At 37.8% G+C, this 21,588-nt stretch overlaps 1 long non-coding RNA gene across 1 annotated transcript in view; it reads right to left on the bottom strand.

Annotated features, from left to right (window-relative positions):
• Positions 1 to 3,187: 3,187 nt before the first annotated feature.
• The window catches only part of LOC134529180 (uncharacterized), a 45,293-nt gene continuing 26,892 nt past the window's right edge, over positions 3,188 to 21,588 (bottom strand). Inside the window, exons 3-4 of the long non-coding RNA XR_010074487.1 lie at positions 14,895 to 15,021; positions 3,188 to 5,412 (exon numbers count right to left, since the gene is read on the bottom strand). This is a non-coding gene — a long non-coding RNA (uncharacterized LOC134529180). The remainder of the gene's footprint in view (positions 5,413 to 14,894; positions 15,022 to 21,588) is intronic.

Raw genomic sequence — 21,588 nt, 5'->3', positions numbered from 1 at the left:
ATGGTAGGAAATTTCTAGTTGATATTTACACATGTACTGATTTAAAAATTTTCCGGTATAGATGTCAATAATAAATAATTTAAGAGGTTTAATTGGGTAGTTTTTGTTCTAACGTACTTTATACATGATACTAAGGACTAACTTATGGTCCGTTTTCAGTGTTTTTCACGACTCTTGCTGTTGGTAACTGAATACTGGCAGAGGGTAGAACGCATTTATTCCGCTTGACATCATAGGCTTGCCACATTGTTGAGAAGCTTTTCAGCAAAAATTTCAAATCAAAGTCTCTTTATTAAAAATACCTTATTAAAAGTGTAAAAATTTGTAAATATGTTGTAATGTAACAGTCATTGCTAGAAGAATGAAATTAAATAAAAACTGTACCATGTTTTCCATTGTTTAAAAAGAGAGGGTTATCAGCAGGTTATCTTTCTTACGTATTATAAATTTATCAGCACATGTTAACCACTATTAAAAAGTTGTGTTATGATTGGCGCAAGAATGAAGCTAAAGCCTGTGTTATGCATTTTAATTTTAATGTGCAGGAAAAAACATTTTTTTCGCTAAAACAAGAGAATTTTGTTGACCTGCTTGCTTTCAAGAAAAAAATTGTCTGTTGACATCTGAAATAAGAATATAATTCCTTTAGATTCAAACTGTAACTGTTCCTTGACATTGATGCAATACTGATAAAACAAAATATGATATGATACCGGTTCTGATTAATTTCAAAAGTGGAGAATTTTTATGTTGAAGGAATATTTAATATATACTACACTATAACTAACTCGTGAGATAAGATGACACCGGGTTAATGAGGGAAATAACATTTTGGATGTGAATTTGGTTACACACCACCATGCACCCGATGAGTCTCTACACCACGTGGCCAAGCTTAGTTCAGTTGCACTTCTTGATTAAAGTCCAGTTGGTCATATACAAAAGGATTAGTAAAGCAGTTGGCCAGCCTGAGGTAGGCTTTGGAAATAAAAATGAAAGCATTTATGAAGATTTCCGTCACCTGAATTACGATACACAGTTTAAACAAGAGTGAGGCTCCCAGAGTGTAGTGTCATACTCCAAATGGCCTATAAAGGCGAGTGGTGTAAGGAAGGTGCTTGCTGGTGCGAAGATGCACACGCTAGTGATAGGGTCATAGATTACAAGACACTTAAACAAAGCAAATATAGTATCAAATAAGCAACTATGGCACTGTGGTGGGAGCTGTCAGAGTTGACAGAAGTGTTGCCTGGAAGAAACTGTCAATCTTTAGCTGCGTGGTCTTGTGGTGCTGCTTTCGAATCACAATTTCCCGTGCTGACCGAAAATGATGATAGAATGGCTGCTGTTCAGTGTCAGTGGTTGAATAAATAATGCTAATTAGAGTATCTAACGCATCTCTGGCACTTGATAATTTTGATTTTGAGAGTGGTTCTAATTCCTCTTCTTCATCTGTGCTATGTTCTGTGTTAGGATACGTAACCACTCGAACAATTTCTTCGTCAGGCAGTATCTGACAACAAAGTTCTGCCTCGTCAGCATCTAACCACTCGTGGATATCTGCTTCTGTGGGGCCAGTTTCGCCACATGTCAACAATGTCTCCTGGTAATCAGTGGCCTCGAACCCCTTAAAGTCGTGCTCTACTCTTTGTCGAAGTGAAGCTTATTCCATCCATTGACTAGCGTGGAAGTTTTTATTTCCCTCCAAGCCGAGGCCCAATTGAAAATGGCTGACGTTATGTTGTAGGCCCGAAGTTATTGCAGTGTTCTCTGGCCCCGTGTGTCCTCTTTTTCATCTTGTGGTTCTTCCAATACAACCATCACCTTAAAAAAGAAATTTCTTTTTGTACAATCTCTTCGAGGCCAAGATAATTCTCTGATCCATAGGCTGAATCAGGGATATTATGTTCGGAGGCAGTGCCATACACTTAATTTTGCCGTCACTACTACAAATTTTCTAAATTTGGGGGTGGGAAGGGGCATTATCGACGATCAACAAAGCTTTGACTTCATAGGGAGAAATCTTCAAAACATCCTCCTGGAATCTACGCACTTCATGTACAAAGTAGTTTTGAAACCAGTCATTTGTGATTTCCTGTGTGAACCACGCATTCTTTGAGTTGTAATAGTGAACAGGCAGGTTATTCATAATGTCCTTGAGGACACGCAGCTTGCGAGATTTTCCCACAACAACTGATTTAAGGCGATCACTTCCATCAGCGTTTGCACACAGTAAAGCCGAAAGTCTCTCCTTACTAGGTTTTCATCCAGGTGCAGTACCCTCATGCTTGTAACCTGTGTGTTTTCTGGTAGTGATCTCCAAAACAGCCCCGTCTCGTCAGCGTTGTATATTTGTGCACGAGATAGGTTATCGTCTTCAAGTAGATCATTAAGCCGCTTTCTAAATGGCTCAACAATAGCAGTATCAGCACTTAGGGCTTCGCCAAACAATTACATTCTCTTGTTGATTATGCCGTGTCTGTTGCGAAAACGCCACAACCGGCCATCACTTGCTCGGAACTCTATGTTCAGGTGCATCGCTAGTCTTTCAGCGGCTGCTTGCAGCTCTACACCACGCACTGCGATGCCACTTGATCGTTGCTGTACATACCATTTGTAAACTGCTTCTTCAAGATCTGTTTCTGTAGGCTGCTTAAGCCGTTTTCTGCTGGAAACAATTTTTTCCGAGTCACACTTGAACACAAACTGCTTAAACTTGTCTTTATTTTTTTTTACGTCCGACACTGTTTGTTTTGCGATACCGTACTCGAGACATAGATTCGCCACAGAAACACCAGACTCAAGTTTTTTTATCAGTTTTAATTTTTCAGCAACAGTCAAAGTCACGTACTTTCTTTTAGGCCCCATTTTGAAATGTGAATGTTCATAACACAAAAAATCGTGGCGTGCGGAACTGGGGAAGTGTAATGAGTGTTAACAATAAGCTAGCCGAAAGAGGGGAAGAGAAGGATGTGTTCTAAATAGCGGCCGCCCGGCTATGACGCCTCGTCTCCGCCGGCAAGGCAACGTTGTCAAGACTCTGACATCCGAATTGCCACTTTTTTCCCCTTCAAAGAATCGGCCCATACCACGCTGTACATACTTTGTTTTTTTGCACATTATTGAACACCGCCATTGCTATTGTGGTGTCTTATACGTTAAAGAAATGAATATTGTCTGTTGCAAATTTTTTAAATTTATTTATTTATTTTTAATGGTTGTCCGACTTATCCGATGTCCGGAATATCGAGGTCCGACTAATCGAGGGTTACCTGTATTTTTTTAGCTATCGCCAGAGCATTTTTGTGGGCTATCGTCTTTCCAAAAATGCATTAAATCAATATCAGGGTCTGTATTGGTATTAAATATATTATTTTGTATATGTTATACCTAATCTACTACTTAAATGAAGTTTTCCTTAGTTTTAAAATGTAAAGATTTTATGCTATTTTTAATTATTTTCAATGTTAATGACTTTTAATATTTAACATTAAGGTTACTTTAAACATTCAATTGTTAATGTGGTCTGGTAGGGAAGCATATGTTTTAAGTGCAAATTGATGAGAGTGCCCCTATCATGGAATGAACAAACAAAGACTCAGTGGAATGCTCTACCTCAGGGTATAATGATGACCTTGTGGCTGTTAAGATATGTTCCGTTCATTAGTACAGAGCAATATCCCATCTGAGAGTACAAACACACATAATACAGTTACACATTGTGTATTATAGGATATTTAAAGCATACCACACTTCTTCTACCTCTGGTAAATTATGATAGTATGTGATGAGGTTTGTCTCACTTATTTGTTACATAATGCAAATATAACTCAAACAGCATGCTCACAACTCACTTCTCCGAGAGCCTCGGTGAGAATTGTAGTCGAATTATAACGAAAGGAACAGCAGTAGTGTGCGACACACATAAATGTGATGGCGGGTGAAAAAAGACAGGAGGAAGCCAAATGCCTATCGGCACCAGAGTGAGCATTAGTTCCAAGATTGCCAATCACTGTAGGTATCAAAAAACAGTTACCATAAACAATAATAACACCTTCAGAAAAGCAAATTTTAAATGCACCATTTAGAACTGATTAATATAAGTTAGGGTACATTGTTACAATTATGTTTAAGCCTAGTCAAACTTACTGGTTGGCACCCTAACTCTGTAAGAATGAAGGAAAAGGGAAAGTGAAAAATGGGTGATATGGTAACAAGAGGTAAAAAAGAAGATCATCCTCTTTTCCTAACAACTGTTAAAACAAAAATGGGTGGAACGCAATTAACGGAATAAGATATTATTTCCTTTCTAAAATTAACTGTTTTTATTTTATAGCAGTGGCAAGATACTATTAACATCACTGGATTCCTTTCTTTATAATTTGAACAGATAGGAATTTTTCACATATGCAAGGCCATTTCTGATCCCTAAGAGTTTGACAAGAGATGCCTTAAAGTATTGGTGTCAGTGTTGTTATAAATAAATAAATTACTCTTCAAATTGACAAAATTACTGAACATTTAACTTCAGACATAGTAACTTTTAAGTTTTCATAAAATTGCCTTAAGCTGATACCTAACTTCCACAAGTTAAAAGAATTAGCTATATTTCTAATGAATTAAAGTACCATTATATCCAGGGGCGCAACAACTAAATTTCCTAAGTGGAGGCAATATACCTTTTTATAAAAATCTTCAATCCCCCCCTATTGAAGTGGGTGGTCCAGGGGTCCTCCCCCGGGAAAATTTGTATTTTAAGGTGGAAAATGGTGCTATTTAAGCAGTTTTATTATCTAAAAATTTATTACACAGCACTTTCTTTGCCCCTGTTTGTCCCCACTTCAAGGTTTCAGAGTGGGGGCAAAATATCCTTGCCTCCCCCCCCCCCCCTGTTGTTGTGCCCCTGATTATATCCTTATAGACATGTCAACCTTAATGTTCAAAAAACAAATACTCATAAAGTCTAAGTGAATTTTAATAAATTTCTTTTCTATTCATCTAAAATAGTTGATTAACGTTAAAGCCATATAGAAGCGAGAAAAGAGATGCTACACTTTGACTGAGTTTGTCTAATAGCCTTAACAAAAACAAAAAAACATCATCTCTCCTTGATTGGACTCATTTATTAATTATCCCCGATTTTACGGGCTGAGTCAGTATTATTATTAAAAAGAAATACACATAAAATACATATAAAAAGTTACTAATGAAACCACTGCTGGTACACATGCACTGCTGCCAACCGTCGGGGTTGCTGGCCCACTGTTTGAACGGCTTCTGGCGCACACACAATTCTACAACCAACTAGCCAATGATTACTTACAAATATTGTTAACATTTGTTTTGAAATCCTGTATTTTGTTTAGGTGACTATTTTTTGTTAATTTTTGTGAATCCTCTCTTCTATTCTATCTGTAACACACAATATATAAATGTTAACTGACACAGTCATTAATTTTTTTTTTAAATTAAAGTAGCTAGAAATTGATGGTGGTTTTTGTAATTTCAGAACTTACCACCAAACAAATGATCAAACATTCAGCTGAAACTGCATCTGTTGAAGAATCTACAGATTTTAATGCTTTAGAACCACATGATGCAATAAATATAGGCCCAGATGCGAGTAAGTAATATAATGGTCATAATTTTTTAATATTTTTACATTTGTACTTAAATTGCAGAAATTTTAAGCCTTACCTTCTCTATAAGCCACTTCTTACCAACATACTTTAACCAATGCGAAACATGCAGTGGCGTAGCCAGGATTTGTGTATGGGGGGTGTTAAGAAGCATGGCCCTCCCGTATTAAAGTGTGGGGTCCGGGGGTCCTCCCCTGAAAAAATTTGGATTTTAAGGTGTAAAATAGTGCAATTTTAGCAGTTTTCGGTACTTAAATTTAAATATTGTAATGGTATAAATTTTATTAATTTTTAATATGATATTTGTTTGAGTGATGAATAAGAAATTAAAATACAGATTTATGTTGGGGGGGGGGGGGGGTTATGAACCCATAAAACCCCTCCCTGGCTTCGCCCCTGGAACCATGCAAGTATTAAGTATTTAGTATAAAATACTATAATAGTTTAATTTCATGGTTTTCAAATGGATCAAGAATGCTTTATGATTAGCTTGATGTCATGAGGCGAAAGTCACTTAGTGGGCACTGGATTTCGTCTAACTTGTCAAGGTGATTTGTAGAGAATGTTGATGCAGATCTGTTTTAATGACAATGACATGGTACTATTTGTGTGTTACGGCATAGTTTGTTAAATTATTACTGTAGTCATGGTTAAAATTACACGCTGGATAGAATCATTTGAATATAAATAATCTTTCAGTGCCAAAAGCTTTTTGTTGTTGAAAGTACACTTTTTTTACCAACAATCTTTTAAAACTGTTGCCTACAAATGTAATAACTTTAGTAATTTTAAAAAGTCTTACATGGGGTTGTCATTGGGAATATTCCACTTGATCAATTAGTTATAAGCTAGGGACTGTCTGTAAATGTCTCATAGAAGTGCACAATTTTATTTCAAATACTGTTTGTGTTTGCTCCTGTCTGAATGAAAGAATGTTAGTTTGCATGCAACATATCTACAAACAAGCATGCCTGGACTTGTGACAGGCAAGCCAGCATTGCTGTCACCCAATGTGACCATTCACTGGCTGTCATGGACACAGTGGCTGCCACAAACCGGCCCTTATCACGTGGATTTACTGTGCCAGGTTCCAATGCTAGGATATTTGATATGATTTCACAAAAACACTAGCTACCCTAGAAATTGACATGAAAAGTTATATGGGTATTTATAATTTTCATTATTATTATTATTATAGTAGTTCATTATACATGTACTACTTTAAAAATGTTAGTTTTTTTTTAAATTAAACTAGTAAGGCCTACGTTTAAAGTGCCTCGATTCATTTACTGACCTCGGCCTACTTCTGATGACTATAATCTTGTTATTTTTTCACATTTTCAGAGTTAGTATTAGTAAATAACAGCTTCAAATTGTGTAAAGATTATTAGTTTAAAACTTCACTTTTACAGAAATGACAACCTGATTTTGGTAGGAAATTTCTAGTTGATATTTACACATATACTGATTAAAAAATTTTCTGGTATAGATATCAGTAATAAAAAATTTAAGAGGTTTAATTGGGTAATTTTTGTTCATACGTACTTTATACATGATACTAAGGACTTACTTTTGGTACGTTTTCAGTGTTTTTCACGACTCTAGCTGTGGGTAACTGAAAACTGGCAGAGGGTAGAGTGCATTTATTCCGCTTGACATCATAGGCTTGCCACATTGTTGAGAAGCTTTTCAGAAAAAATTTCAAACAAAGTCTTTTTTATTAAAAATACTTAATTAAAAGTGTAAAAATTTGTAAATAAGTTTTAATGTAACAGTCATTGCTAGAAGAATGAAATTAAATAAAAACTGTGCCATGTTTTCCATTGTTTAAAAAGAGAGGGTTATCAGCAGGTTATCTTTCTTACGTATTATAAATTTATCAGCACATGTTAACCACTATTAAAAAGTTGTGTTATGATTGGCGCAAGAATGAAGCTAAAGCCTGTGTTATGCATTTTAATTTTAATGTGCAGGAAAAAAACATTTTTTTCGCTAAAACAAGAGAATTTTGTTGACCTGCTTGCTTTCAAGAAAAAAATTGTCTGTTGACATCTGAAATAAGAATATAATTCCTTTAGATTCAAACTGTAACTGTTCCTTGACATTGATGCAATACTGATAAAACAAAATATGATATGATACCAGATCTGATTAATTTCGAAATTGGAGAATTTTTATGTTGAAGGAATATTTAATATATACTACACTATAACTAACTAGTGAGATAAGATGACACAGGGTTAATGAGGTAAATAACATTTTGGATGTGAATTTGGTTACACACCACCATACACCCGATGAGTCTCTACACCACGTGGCCAAGCTTAGTTCAGTTGCACTTCTTGATTGAAGTCCAGTTGGTCAATATACAAAAGGATTAGTAAAGCAGTTGGCCAGCCTGAGGTAGGCTTTGGAAATAAAAATGAAAGCATTTATGAAGATTTCCATCACCTGAATTACGATACACAGTTTAAACAAGAGTGAGGCTCCCAGAGTGTAGTGTCATACTCCAAATGGCCTATAAAGGCGAGTGGTGTAAGGAAGGTGCTTGCTGGTGCGAAGATGCACACGCTAGCGATAGGGTCATAGATTACAAGATACTTAAACAAAGCAAATATAGTATCAAATAAGCTAAACACATGATTCCCAACATACACACATTCAAGCAGTGTCGAAGCACATAAACTGTTGCCAACCCTCAGGTTGCCAACATGCTGTTTACAAAGCAACTCGCATGTGCATGCACACATACTCAAGCAGTATTGGTGATTGCTCCAAGGAAAAGACTCAGTGCATTATGATAAAGGGTACAGTTAGGTAAAGTGACCAAATATCGTATGAAAAATTTTCTGCTTAATCTCTGCCATTTCAGAGCTTCAGTGGATAAGCAAGGTCCTGAGCACAGGTGTTCACTCTCAAGGTCATCTACTTTTGTGCAAAGCGATTCCCCAGTTTAAATGACGTCTACCAATTTACAGACCTCCATAAAATTGATCTTGACATCCAGCTATTATTGATCCAGTCTCCTTGGGAGATGATTTGAAAACATTCAGTAATATCATTATTGCACCATGAAACCCCAAAAAAATCAGGTTGTTCAATGAAAAAAGAATTAATATTAACTAATGCATGATACAAACTGTTGAAAACACCAATATATTCATGAATACCAAGAGCACGCATGCACATGCCCATCGGCTATGAACATCCTGTAACAAGTTACAATATTGCACAGCTAAAACGACTACTGCTCTTTGCACATACATAAACACTGGAAAAACAAAATTAGTCTCATCGACAGTATCAAGTAGTTAAGTAAAATACAGTAGAACCCCGATTATCCGTGTTAATGAAGGGGACGAGTGAGTCGGATAATCGAAAATCGCGGTTAGCCGAGTCATGCTTGCCTCAAAGGTCATTAGCCCACAGACAGCCATCTGTGGACATTCGGAGATTACATATATACACATGCTTTGTGTGCGTGTGCGTTGTTGACATAGAAGCGGACTGCTTAGTGCTGGGCAGCAGTGGTTTTTAAGTATTTCGTGTGCGGAGACGTGGGCACGCGAGTCGTTGTTGCACCGAGGTGTGTGACTAGCCGCCCGCCAGTCCGAGGGCCCAAGACAGCTGATAGCTGCCAAGGTCACGCATTATTTTCATCGCCCGTAAGCGACGCTGCCACACTTCGCTCATTGCTCTGTTGTCAGTAACACCATCGGGCTGGTTATTGTTTTACAGAACGACTGCCTTCAAAATTATTTTCGAGATAAGATTTTTCATACCAGTGCATTGAGACTTGATTTGATGGTTTTGAAACGGTGTCTCTGTCTCGTATAATTCACGGTGTTTTTATCCCTCTTTATTTGAATGAATTTTAAATGTTAGATTTTTTATTTTTAGCTTGCTGAACGTGGAATTAGTGCAAAAACGGCCTATTATGACTTAGTGTTGCAGATGGGTCGGAAATCTTATAACGACCACCTCTCTATAACGACCCTAATCTCGGGAACCGTGAGGGGTCGTTATATCTATTCTCCGTTCACTCTTAGCTGAGTTTTGAAATAAACAAACACCGTCGTATCACTGCGCCACGTCAGCAAGTGATAGGCTGAATTTATCTTGCGTGCCAAGCACTAGTTGCAACACACACACTTCTGTACAGTCGGTGCTCATAAAATAACGGAGAAGTAATATAACAGGAAAATGGTTCTTCTGTCAAGCCTAGTTTTTTTTTTTTAAATTTACGTCTGCTGTGATAAAATTACGCCACTTAATGGTACACCCTCCGACCTTTTCTGTTGAAACCATTCAAACAAACAAGTGTCCAAGCTGCTAAATGTGGATTCTTTCATCGTCTTGCGTTTATTTAATCCACTTGAAGTGTCAGCCTGTGAAGCAAACTGAAGGATTTTTTCGCGATTTTTTATGATGTCGCGCACTGTTGTGTTACCGTCATTAAACTTAGTCGCAAGTTTGCAATCATTTCTCCACTCTGAAATCTTTCTATAATTTTTGTTTTGCTGTCGATGGACAGTACCACTCGCTTTCTTTTCTGTTCATTTGATGACATGATGAAATGTTGCGCTCAACACTTCCGCACAACACAACGGTATAATCCGTCGGAATGCAGATCACTGTTACAATACAAAAAATTATCACCACCTTAACGCTTCAACAACGTACACTAATGGAATGGACTGTCTCCATTCGCCGGGTAATCTCTGTGGCACAGCGCCGTGCTGCGCGCGGAAGTGTACAGTCCGGTCATGCGGTCGTGGAATCGCGCACCAGTGTATAATCTATTCACGTAACATGGAACACAAAAATATTATGTACATACGTATGTATGTACTAGTATTTTTTTTAAAACTTTCTGTGTATATAAACATAACTGAGTCAAAGTACTTTGACCAACATACATTTTGCATAGTATTTTAACATTTACATACATTTTGAATCATTGGTTATATGTAACTAAAAAATTGGACTTGATGGACATAAATTGCGGTTAATCCGCGAATCGGATGATCGAGTCGTGGATAATCGGGGTTCTACTGTATTCTGTTTACGTGTTGAACATTAATAAATGAGTTTATTACTTTTGAAATTTATTCCTCTCAAACAAAAAATACATTTGTCGGGTGCGACCTCATGGTCCAGCCCTCGCACAATGACTGACGAAACAAACATCACTGCAAAACGCACAGAAAATTCACTTAACTGGGGTCTTTCCTGCAGAAAAGCAGCTTTCCTATTTGGTATACATATTATTCTTACAGTTACCATTTCTGATTCCTTTCTCAGAAAGCTTCCATTGGTTCTCTCACACATTGCCTTCTCTTTCTAACCTAAGACATTCTGGGATTCCTCAGTCAGATAGCTTACCCATAGTCCTGGCGAAAATCTGTCTCTCTCTTACCCAGTATGCGACAAAGTATCGTCTCTTTCATTTCCACCTTTACTGTGTCGATCACGTCTTTCTGTCTTTCTTTTTCTCAACACAATACTCTCTGTTATAAAACCACTATGAAACACATAAGTAAAATAATAACTATAAAATTAACATTCAAATGCAATAGACTCCTGAAATTCACTCTCATCTACATAGGTACTAACCTAGATTGAAAAGTAAACACCAGTAAAAATATTATCAAGATGCTTTTCTAAATAATATAGGGTAGTTCCGGGAGTGATGGACCATGTTTTTTGTTTTATATATTATTCTGAATATTTGTGTTCAACGAAATATATTATTAGTCCAAATGAAGCGTAGTGATGTATCCTTTACGTTTTGGGACATAAATATGTTGATTCTGAATATTTTGTATAACTTTAATTTTTTTTAAAAAAAAGATTGCATGGTCCATCTATCCCACAGTCCTATGGGTGAGATGGTCCACATGGTATGGGATAGATGGACCAGGAATTATAAAACTTTATTAGAAAGTCATATTTTGCTTAATACAACATTCACTTTTTTTTAACTTTTTTAGTACAATAAAGGCATTGTTAGGGACAGTAACAAAATATTAAATATGATTTTAAAACAATAGTAAAAATTTATTTTAGTAACTTATTTCAGCTGACAAGGAAAACGGCATTAAAAATTACAGTTAACTATCAATCAAACTAAAATCTAAATATTAAAATATTGTGTTTCCAAATGAAATGTTCACTTTGCCCTACGCCTTCCTTTTAGTAATTTTTTTCCACATTCGTGACACACATTTTCATATTGACTGCAGCTTTCATGAAGCCAATAATGACACATTACACACTGAAACCACTCGACGCACTTTTGTGTTTCGTTATAATCTTCTCCGCAACCAACACCTTCATTTTCATTCTACTCTTCTCGTAGACCATCGTCACTTTCATCATCTAGAACTGGAGAGTCTTCACTTTCCGATGAATGAGGCAGACTTGATTTCCTTTATTTCTTCTTCCTCTTCTCGTAGAAAAATTGATTTTCCTCTTCTTTTGCATGATGTGTCCTCCTAATGTTAAATTTGGCCTGTTTTTTTCTTTTTTTGTTTTTGTTCTCTTACTTGTTTTCATTTTTCTCGTTCCGCTCTTTTGTTCAATTTCTTTTCTTGCTCTTCTTTTCGTGTTTTTTTCTTCTCCTTTAACACTGCTACGTTTTCAGGTGAGTTGAGAATTTTGGCTAGATGTGCTGGTTTACCTCTTCGTCGTACTAATTTAGCTTTAGTTACCAAGGGCACTGGAGAAATATCATACAACATTTTTCTGGGTGTTAACTCTTTCAACGAAATGTTTTGCGGTATATTTTCAGGTGTAGCAACATTGCATCCTTTTACGTAAGCTGTCTCACTATCGGAAATCCCAAGGGACGGTGAAATGTTCTCTGTTGAGGTCCCTGGAAGAGAAGATTGAGAAGTCACAGGCAAATAGGAGAGGTTCTCTATCAAAATACTGGAAGAGAACTTTGAGAAGTCCTTTGGAAAGACGAAATATTCTCTCCTGAATTTACTACAAAACATGTTCTAAAACTGATGACACTTCTTTCAGTCGGTGTATCAACATGTTCAGTTTCTGGCTGGGTCCCATCTGAAGTTAGGTTCTGCCCATTGGTGTTTGTAAGAAAAGCATGTTCTGGGATTACATTAGGGTTGAAAGGTATAATTCCTGTAGCTCTAAATGCAGAGATGCCATTTTCAACTGATGCTGACTTGTTCCAGGCAGCACTCAGCATTTCTCCGAACTGTAGCCTTTTTAGTTTTCTTGAAGGGTTGTTTGCCATGAAGTTTTTGCATGCCTTAAAGTAGTATGACTTCAGAGACTTAAAAAATACCCGGTCTAATGGTTGGAGCCAATGTGTTGTGTGGCTTGGGAGAATCAACAAAATTATTCCGTTGCTCTCTGCAAATTCGAGCATTTCTGTGTTGCTAGTGTGTGATATATAGCCATCCACTTTTAGTAGAACATATCCTTGTGATTTTCTTGGGGCGAAATGGTTTCGAAGCCAATAAAAAAAATTTCAGAATTTACATAGACTGATTTTTGTGACATCTTAACCACAGATCCCGGAGGCATTCCATATGTGTACTCGTCTTTAGAGTTCTAGCCCTTGAAAATACAATATGGAGGAATAAATGAACCTTCTCCGCTCTATGTAGACTCTCCTCTGTCCATAGGCCTCGAGTGGAAGTGCCTTTACGCTGGTAATATGTGGGCATTTTCCTGGGGGGAAAAAGGACCCAAAAAATTAACTACTATAGTCTACTGATAAAATTAGTAAAAACAGCATGTCTCATGGTTTTAAGAAGACATAGTTAAATAAAATACATTATTTAAATTATCACATAAGGGTTTATTAGTGTACAATTTCCGAAGCAATGCACCTAGCTGCTGTAACAATATTAAGGAAAACAAACCACGGTGCCCTAAGTATCACAAGTATCTATATCTGTGAGTATAATTTTCTGACAAACGTTTTAAATTACTGTATTCATTGTTATCATAATTAAAAGAGTAAAATGTTTGCCGGAGGATCAAACGTGTTTTTTTAAATAATTTATCAATTATTAAAATAGCATATATTTAATTGTTATTTTGATTTTATGTATGTAGGCCAGTTATTTTATATACAAAAACCTTCTGCCACAACCGGCATCCACAATAATTTTAAAATCTTTATCTACAGATGATTTTATTTAGGCTACTATTCCTTCAAAATACCCTGTTCACACTACACATATACGAATATACCATGTGCACCACTAAAATAAGTGGTCCGTCTATCCCTAAATGTGTCTGGTCCATCCATCCCAAAACTATGGGAGAGATGGACCAGTCAAAAACTACGATATTCTTTGGAAAACAAAGCTCCACGTAAGCTTACAGTAAAGCCGAAAGTTAAAATATACCCTTAACAATGTGACTATAATAAAATCATGCATTAAAATAGTCAAAACATTAAAAGAACTGAATGCATTAAAAAGTTTTTCACCTACCCCGTTACAATAGGCATGTTTTACTTGTAAACTGGGTTACATAACATTCCAAAAACTTAATCACAACAGTTACGCGTACTCCATCATCGAACAAACTGGGTACAGCTGCATTCTAGCGACTGGTTTATGAAATATTAGCAGTGGTCCGTCTCTCCCGGTGGTCCATCTATCCCGGAACTACACTACTTATTTCAAAATTAATTACAAGTATTAATAGTATTAAAACACAAATATAAAATCTAGGTCATTATTACCTAGAACTAAATAATCTGCTGACCCACCTAGTATCAAGAAAACATAATATTTATTCGTTTAACAAATACTCGTAAAAACTGGGGAGAGCAGGGACTTTCATTGTAACAACTCGGCCACTACTGCTTTGTTGCCTTTATATTTAAGATTATTAATTTTTAGTCTTCCATACAAAATATAAAAACCATTATTTTTGACTGTTTGCCTAAGTTTGTACATTTCCCTATAAAGACTGCTGTTTTAATGTCCTGGATTTTAAAGTCTTATAATACATTATTCTGGCAGGATGAGAAAGTAAGTTTACATGTTCTTGTATTGGCTAATAACTTAGTCCATTCAAAAGCTCTTTTCAAACATGGCTGCATCTACTGTTATATCACTCACACTAGTTTTCTTCTAAAACCAAACATTAATGTTAAAAAAAAAATTCTTTGTAATTTGGTCACATTCAACCCTGCTTGTTTACTGAAATAATTTTCAAAGAATGAACCATGGCCTGTATGTAGTAAGTTATAATCCCAGAATTTACCTGGAGTGATTTCGGGAAACAGAAGAACACAAAACCATAGTAGCTGGACAGGGATTTGAACCCAAGTCCACTGAAATATGTGTCCAGAGTCTCATTGCTCCACCATCTTGACCTTGCTCCATGAACTCTAAAATGTGAAAAACACAGAAATATTATTATTGGACTGTTGGAAATAGCTGTACTGCAACAAGATAGAAGAAAATTTTTGAGATAATTCTTGATTCATCATACATAATTGAAAAATAGGTATGAAAAGTAAGAATAGTTTTTCCCCAAATAAAATGTGGAAACCTCTTGAATCTGTTTAATTCAGTTACCACACTGTCACCCTTGTTAAATACAATATCACTTATTTGGCAGATCCAAACCTTAAGCTTGAGATGTTAGTTAATGGATAAAGAGGCCACTCCTTACTATGACAACAAGTCATAGCTGTTCGTAGGTATTTTTTTTCTTTCAAAAATATTTCAGGAAACAGGTTGAAACTGTACCTTGCCTCAAATTATGTCAGGAAGTATAAAGTATTTTTTTTGTAAATATGCATATTTGATTGATTTTAGAGACATACTACTTTTTTCTCTACTGCTCCACAACACCATAATTTCAAAATGAAGGATTTTTTTTTTATTTTCAAATGCCAGTATAGCCTATGAAAAAAAAAATTGCAACATATTTTTTTTAATTTTTTTCTTGCTAATATTTTGGAACATCTGCATTCAAATGAGTCCAATTAGTACTATCTTTCAATTCACATGCTTACACTATACAATTTTTTAGAACAATTGGCTGGACAACCTTTCTTACCCCAAAAATATACCATCATATATAAAACCAATTATTTTGCCAAAATTAAAATTTGCATCATATATTTTTTTGCAACCTACCATACACCCTGAATACTCAATATCACAAAACTTAATTAGAAAAAAATATAGCTGAGCTTTCTTAAAAGAAAACATACATATTTAACTAATTCAACAAAAGTGCAGCCACTACAATGAATTAAAAGACCAACAACAAAATCATTTTATTTCTTCTTAATCTTTATTATTCGGTTAGCTTTTAATTCCTTTATATCATGTTTCCTGTTCCTTAACAAATAAAATGACCTAAACATTTGACTGTTAAAAAAGAAACTTATGTCATGTCCACCAGTTTGGCCTCGGCTGGTATGATAGCACAAGCCCCAAGTGCGCCACCCATCCTACATAATCTATGGGGATGAAAGTTAGTTCGCAACCCGCCCCTAGATGGCAGACAAAGGGGAATGTAAATTAAGGAAACTTTGTCTACCTGCCCAGCCTAATTCAGGACAATTATGTAAATACCCAGTGTTGTGACAAGAAACCTATTAATTATACACGTGAATGTAAAGAGTATTGTAATTCGAATATGTATGCACAGGAAGGGTACAGATGTGCCCTCCCTAATGAATATGTACATACATTGTATATTTACCCTGGCTGAGCTAAGCCAGGCGGGAAAGCTCTCCCCAGTAATTCTGGGTAAATAAAAGTGGCAAAAATACTTGAGTAGTATTATTTAGGCAGCGACCTCTCTGGAGGACCGCTCCTCCTTCCTACCTCTCCCTGCTCTTGGGCAGCGACCCCTGTTCGGGGACCGCTCCCGCTCTCTCCCCCCCCTGCTCTTGGGCAGCGACCCCTACTCGGGGACCGCTCCTGCTCTCTCCCCCCCCTGCTCTTGGGCAGTGACCCCTACTCGGGGACCGCTCCTGCTCTTTCCCCCCCCCCCCCCTGCTCCTGGGCAGCGACCCCATCTCGGGGACCGCTCCCGCTCTCTCCCTGCTCTTGGGCAGCGACCCCTGCTTGGGGACCGCTCCCGCTCCTCTCCTCTCTGCCTGGGACAAGTCACTTAGTTTCACTGAGTGTACTGCTATCTTCTTAAACTTTCTGAGCATTAAATCTGATTACTAGTCATGTTCTTCTGATGTAATTTCTTTGATGAAAATATTATATGCTCAGATAAAATATAAAACTAACATGCTTGAATTAGGAATGACACATAAGATTTTTAGAGGTAAAATGCCCAAATGTTTTATTTGCTATGCTAAATGGCACATGTGCTCCTAATGACTACAAGCAAAACTAGTGGCTGACTATTCACAACATTTCTTGATATCCCTGTCAATTTCAAGTCACAAGCCTCTATGCAACATAAAGCAAATATAAAAAATTGAGATACAAAGGTTCTTCCCTCACTGGGCACACAACACACTAACATTATTTATAAGTAGGTACTAAAAAAGAGATTTGAAATTGTACATAAATAGAGCCTCTACACGCTATGTTAACACAGTGAGATGTATGAACAAGGACTTAGCATAATTCTAAACATCCAAAATTATTTACGACTTAACAGTCTGGTAGATATATCAGATACATTTTTGTTAGATACTACATAACCAACATTTATGACCTGCTTTTAGATAATATCTTTCAAAAAATGTAAATTTGTGTCAATATGCTTCAATTTTTTTTGAATTTCCATTGATGTTCGTTGTCGTGGATAAGTTGGGTTTTCTAGGTTGGCAACAGTGAACTAGCGCAATAATGGACGACAGACACGAGGCAGTAGTGTATAATGTTTTATCTGTAACTAAGCAGTGTTTCTAATTATCCGTCTATGTAGTCGTGTATTGTTGACAACTACCTTAGTAGTTATTAAAGGACTTTATGTGAAACTACATTCGTCATGAAATTAACTCCTTGATTTTATACCATTAACTTACACTTACACATAATATTCCCTGTTTCAACTACAAACTCTGATAGAAACCCTTTCAAGTAAGTAGTTATGATGCTACCAGGGTGCATGAAGTGTATTCTGCCTCTGCTTAGCTCAGAGCGACTACATACTTGCTGTTTCTTAAGAGCTGCAAGACACCAGGTTGCTGCAGTGAAATGACACTGTACCCCTAATGCTCTTGTGATCAGACTTGTTGCCTCCCCAATCTGCACCTGAATATGTGATGTCTTGAGAACACTGTTCTGGATGTTTCTGGTAAACATTTTTGTTGATAGTGCCCTTTACATACAATAACACTTTTGCAAATGCATTCCACAGGGACAAGATGGTTGGTCCAACATGTGACTCATATACAGTACACTCCCTATTTAACGCGGTTGTCGGGGGACATAACTTTTACCCGCGTTGTTGCATAACCGCGATGTTTCGATGTGACCAAGGTCAAAAGGCATAAAACACCGCCTGTGTACTAATAGGTCGGCAAGCACGCACAGTATAGACGGCCCGCCTTTGTGCGGACTTTGCATCCGCAGTTTTCACTAAACGCGGGTGAAAAAATAAAAATAATAAATTTTAAAGATAAATATTAAATGTTGAATTTTTTTTTATTTTTCCACGAGCCGCGCACAGTTTGTTGCACGGCCTACAAGCGCGCCACACGCCGCCATACACACGTGCGGCACACAAGCTGCTGCCAGTCTCGTGGTGTCAGCCACAGTATCTGCTTCGTCTGAGTGTCCGTAACAAAGTAAGTGCAGTGTGTGCGGTTACACACGATTCTGTGGTCAAAGTCTTCTAAATAGAAATGCCATAGTAATACTTCAAACCGAATATGAATCGAAATTGATTGACAAAATAAAAATTCTAGATTTACGTACTTACAGACAGCGTGTCTTTTGCAGAAGTATGCAGCAGATACGTGAAAAACGTTTCTAGCATTCGTACAATATAAAATAAAGAATCGTCTATCGTGTAAAGTGGTTAAACTTTGTTATACATGCTTACAGTAAATTATAATGGTCACATATGTGGGATACAAAAATTGCGCCAAAATAATTTTAGCGCAATCAGTGGCGCCGTATTAAAAAGTCTGTTAAACGTTGTCTTTACTTATTCCATCAAACGCTGTGTCGAGTTGCTTAGTGTGTGTGGCTCGGATCGGCAAGTATTATATTCCCCAGTCTCTGGTTAAAGGTCGGGAGGCCGCTACACATAAACATTTCCGGGGCTTGTTTACTACCTCACGGCAAAAGTGGTACAGTATGGTTCACGTAAGTATTGGACCACTGGGAATTCCTCGGCAAAGATTAAAAATACGCTAGCTGATTTACTTTACTATTTAATGTTAAAACATTATACCAAAGTAAAAAGATGAACGTGTATAATACAACGAATAATATTACGTCTGTAGATTCAAGTTATAACAAAACATTTGTATGTCTCCGCTTGTCAACACACGTGAACACGAGAAGTGTGCCGACGGAAATGAGTGAACTACTCAAGGTCACCAGACATCCCCCATTTCGGCTTAATCGCCCCTCTCATCACTGGCGCTTATATTCTACTCCTCCGTCTACCCGGGTGTCTTGGTCGCATATTCTCGGCTCGCCTCTCCCCTCCCAGCCGCGGCGCCTCTCCCCTCCCAGCGCTTGCCGTCAACCAAGCCTATCCAACATCAATCCCCAGCCGAGTCACGCTGGATGATGTCGCTGGACGGTGGGCTTTATCGGGTCCCCTGTCCGATGCTTTATTTGTGGGTTAAAAAAAATGTTAAGAACTAGTGTTTCAGAAAATAACACTGGTCTGTATTGGACCATAATTTGAAAACACTACAAGATAGAGGAATAATGTACGGAGATATCTTGTTTAGAATTTCACTGCGGACATTTTCTACGCCTAGGCTTTTTTCTGCCCGATGCTTAGTTTGTGAGTTACAACGCAAAATTATCCTAATCGGCTGTCAACCATTTATTCCATTATTATTACAGTAGAAACTCGTTAATCCGTGACGCGCTAATTCGGGAATCAGATAATCCGGGACGATTTAAAAGTGCAGAAAAAAAAAGAGAAGTAAAAATTGTCAGCGCTTAAAATTAACGTCACGCGGGCCGGCGGCCCGCAAACACTGCAAGCCTTCGCATGGGCCGCCAAACTCTGCAACGCTCTTTGTACCGACCCTTTGTGTCGCTCCCCTTTCAGCTGTCACATTTGTCACTCTTTAAACTTGAGGGGGATGTCCTGACTTCTGCTTCCCGTCTCCCTTTGTTTGTTTCCACCCGCCAACGCACGGCAGGAGCCTGGCGAGTGACGTGTCTGGCTGGCATTCGGCTGGACGAAGTGGGATGAGTAGGGGGAGGGGGGGGGGGCTACCCAAAATTTATGTGTGCAAGTTCAGCACGATCTTATCTTTCTCTCTTCGGCTGTTGTAAATGACTGTGAACTAATGGCTAGGCAGTGCCGTATTTCCGTGAACGGATTATCCGGGGGTTATTACTTTTTTTTTGTACAGGATTTTAATTAGCCGGGCATCGGCGGGTTCCAATTAACACGAATAATGGAGAGTTTACTATTTTTTATCCATCTGCTGCCAAGGCGCAGTAAGCCTCGGTAGATGTTACGTCACATGACCTTGGCCTTAACCCAGCTGCACGCCGGTGTCTGAGAAGCTTGACAAGACCTTCCGGGCTTTTAATCGCTAGTCCGTGAAATTCAGTAATCCGTGATTATCTCGGTCCCGACCATCACGAATTAACGAGGTTCTACTGTTATTGTTGTTATTATTATTATTATTATTATTATTATTATTATTTATTATTCATTTCTGATTGGGGGACATGGTTTGACCCGCGATATACCCGATTCCGCGATCTATCGGGGCGCGGTATACCGGGAGTTTACTGTATGTAGTTATTGTGTTCATCACCATGAGTGCTGCCTCTTTGGGTGTCCACCACTCTATGACGTCCCTCACCATGAGGCCATCTTATGGACTCTTTTCTTCAGGCTTATGCCTACTCCCGAGCTCTGAGGGCCATCTACTGGCAGTTTACACAACTATGTGTTTGAGCCCCCTCTAGTTTCTAATTTGAACATGCAGTGCCATTTTATGGACCATTGCAACTTTATGCCCCTTGTTGTAGGAGTTGGCAATGACTGAGTGGGAATGTTGGCAGAGACGGTTGGCGGACGTGAGAGGCTAGCCAGTTGGTGTTGTTGTATTTGAGAATGTGGAATAAAGACGAGAGTTGTGTAAACAAAGTTATGTAATAAGTACATCAGAGTAATGCCAATAATACCAATGATCACTTAATACCTGTTAAGATCTTCAACACGGCGCAGTCGGTAGCTCGGTGTCGGAAATTTCAGGTACGAATGCGAAATGCGGCGACTCGGTTCGTGGGAATTTGTGTACTGAGGAAGCAGTGTGGAGTTCTCCAGAGATCGTGGAACCGCGTGTCGCGACTGCGAAACAAACCAACAAACCAGATAGAGCATGCAGCAACGACCCTTAACATCCCTCCGAAATTAAAGTTGGAAGGAAACGTTCACGAAAACTGGCTGCGGTTTAAACGCCATTTTATAGTGTACCTTGGAGCCAGCGGTAACGATCCCGACTTGCCAGAAGATTTAACGGCCGAAGAAAGGAAGAAGATATCAAGGACTACAGCAAGCATATTGTTAAATGTGGCGGGGGAAGACGCCATTGACTTGTCTGTGACGTTTGGTCTTAGTGACAATGACTTTGATGATTTTGATAAGTTAATAGCGGCATTTGACAACTATGCGGCGCCGAAACGGAACGAAACTTATGAACAGTATGTATTTAATCAGTGTTGCCAGAGTGAAGGAGATACATTTGACCATTTTCTAACAGAGGCAAAGAAGTTAATTGGGAGTTGTGGGTATGGAGACCAAGAAAATAGTATAT

Source organism: Bacillus rossius, chromosome 2, assembly GCF_032445375.1.
Source record: "Bacillus rossius redtenbacheri isolate Brsri chromosome 2, Brsri_v3, whole genome shotgun sequence".
Classification (NCBI taxonomy): domain Eukaryota; kingdom Metazoa; phylum Arthropoda; class Insecta; order Phasmatodea; family Bacillidae; genus Bacillus; species Bacillus rossius.
Note: the sequence above shows the minus strand (reverse complement) of the source record. Positions and strands in the feature narration are given on the sequence as shown.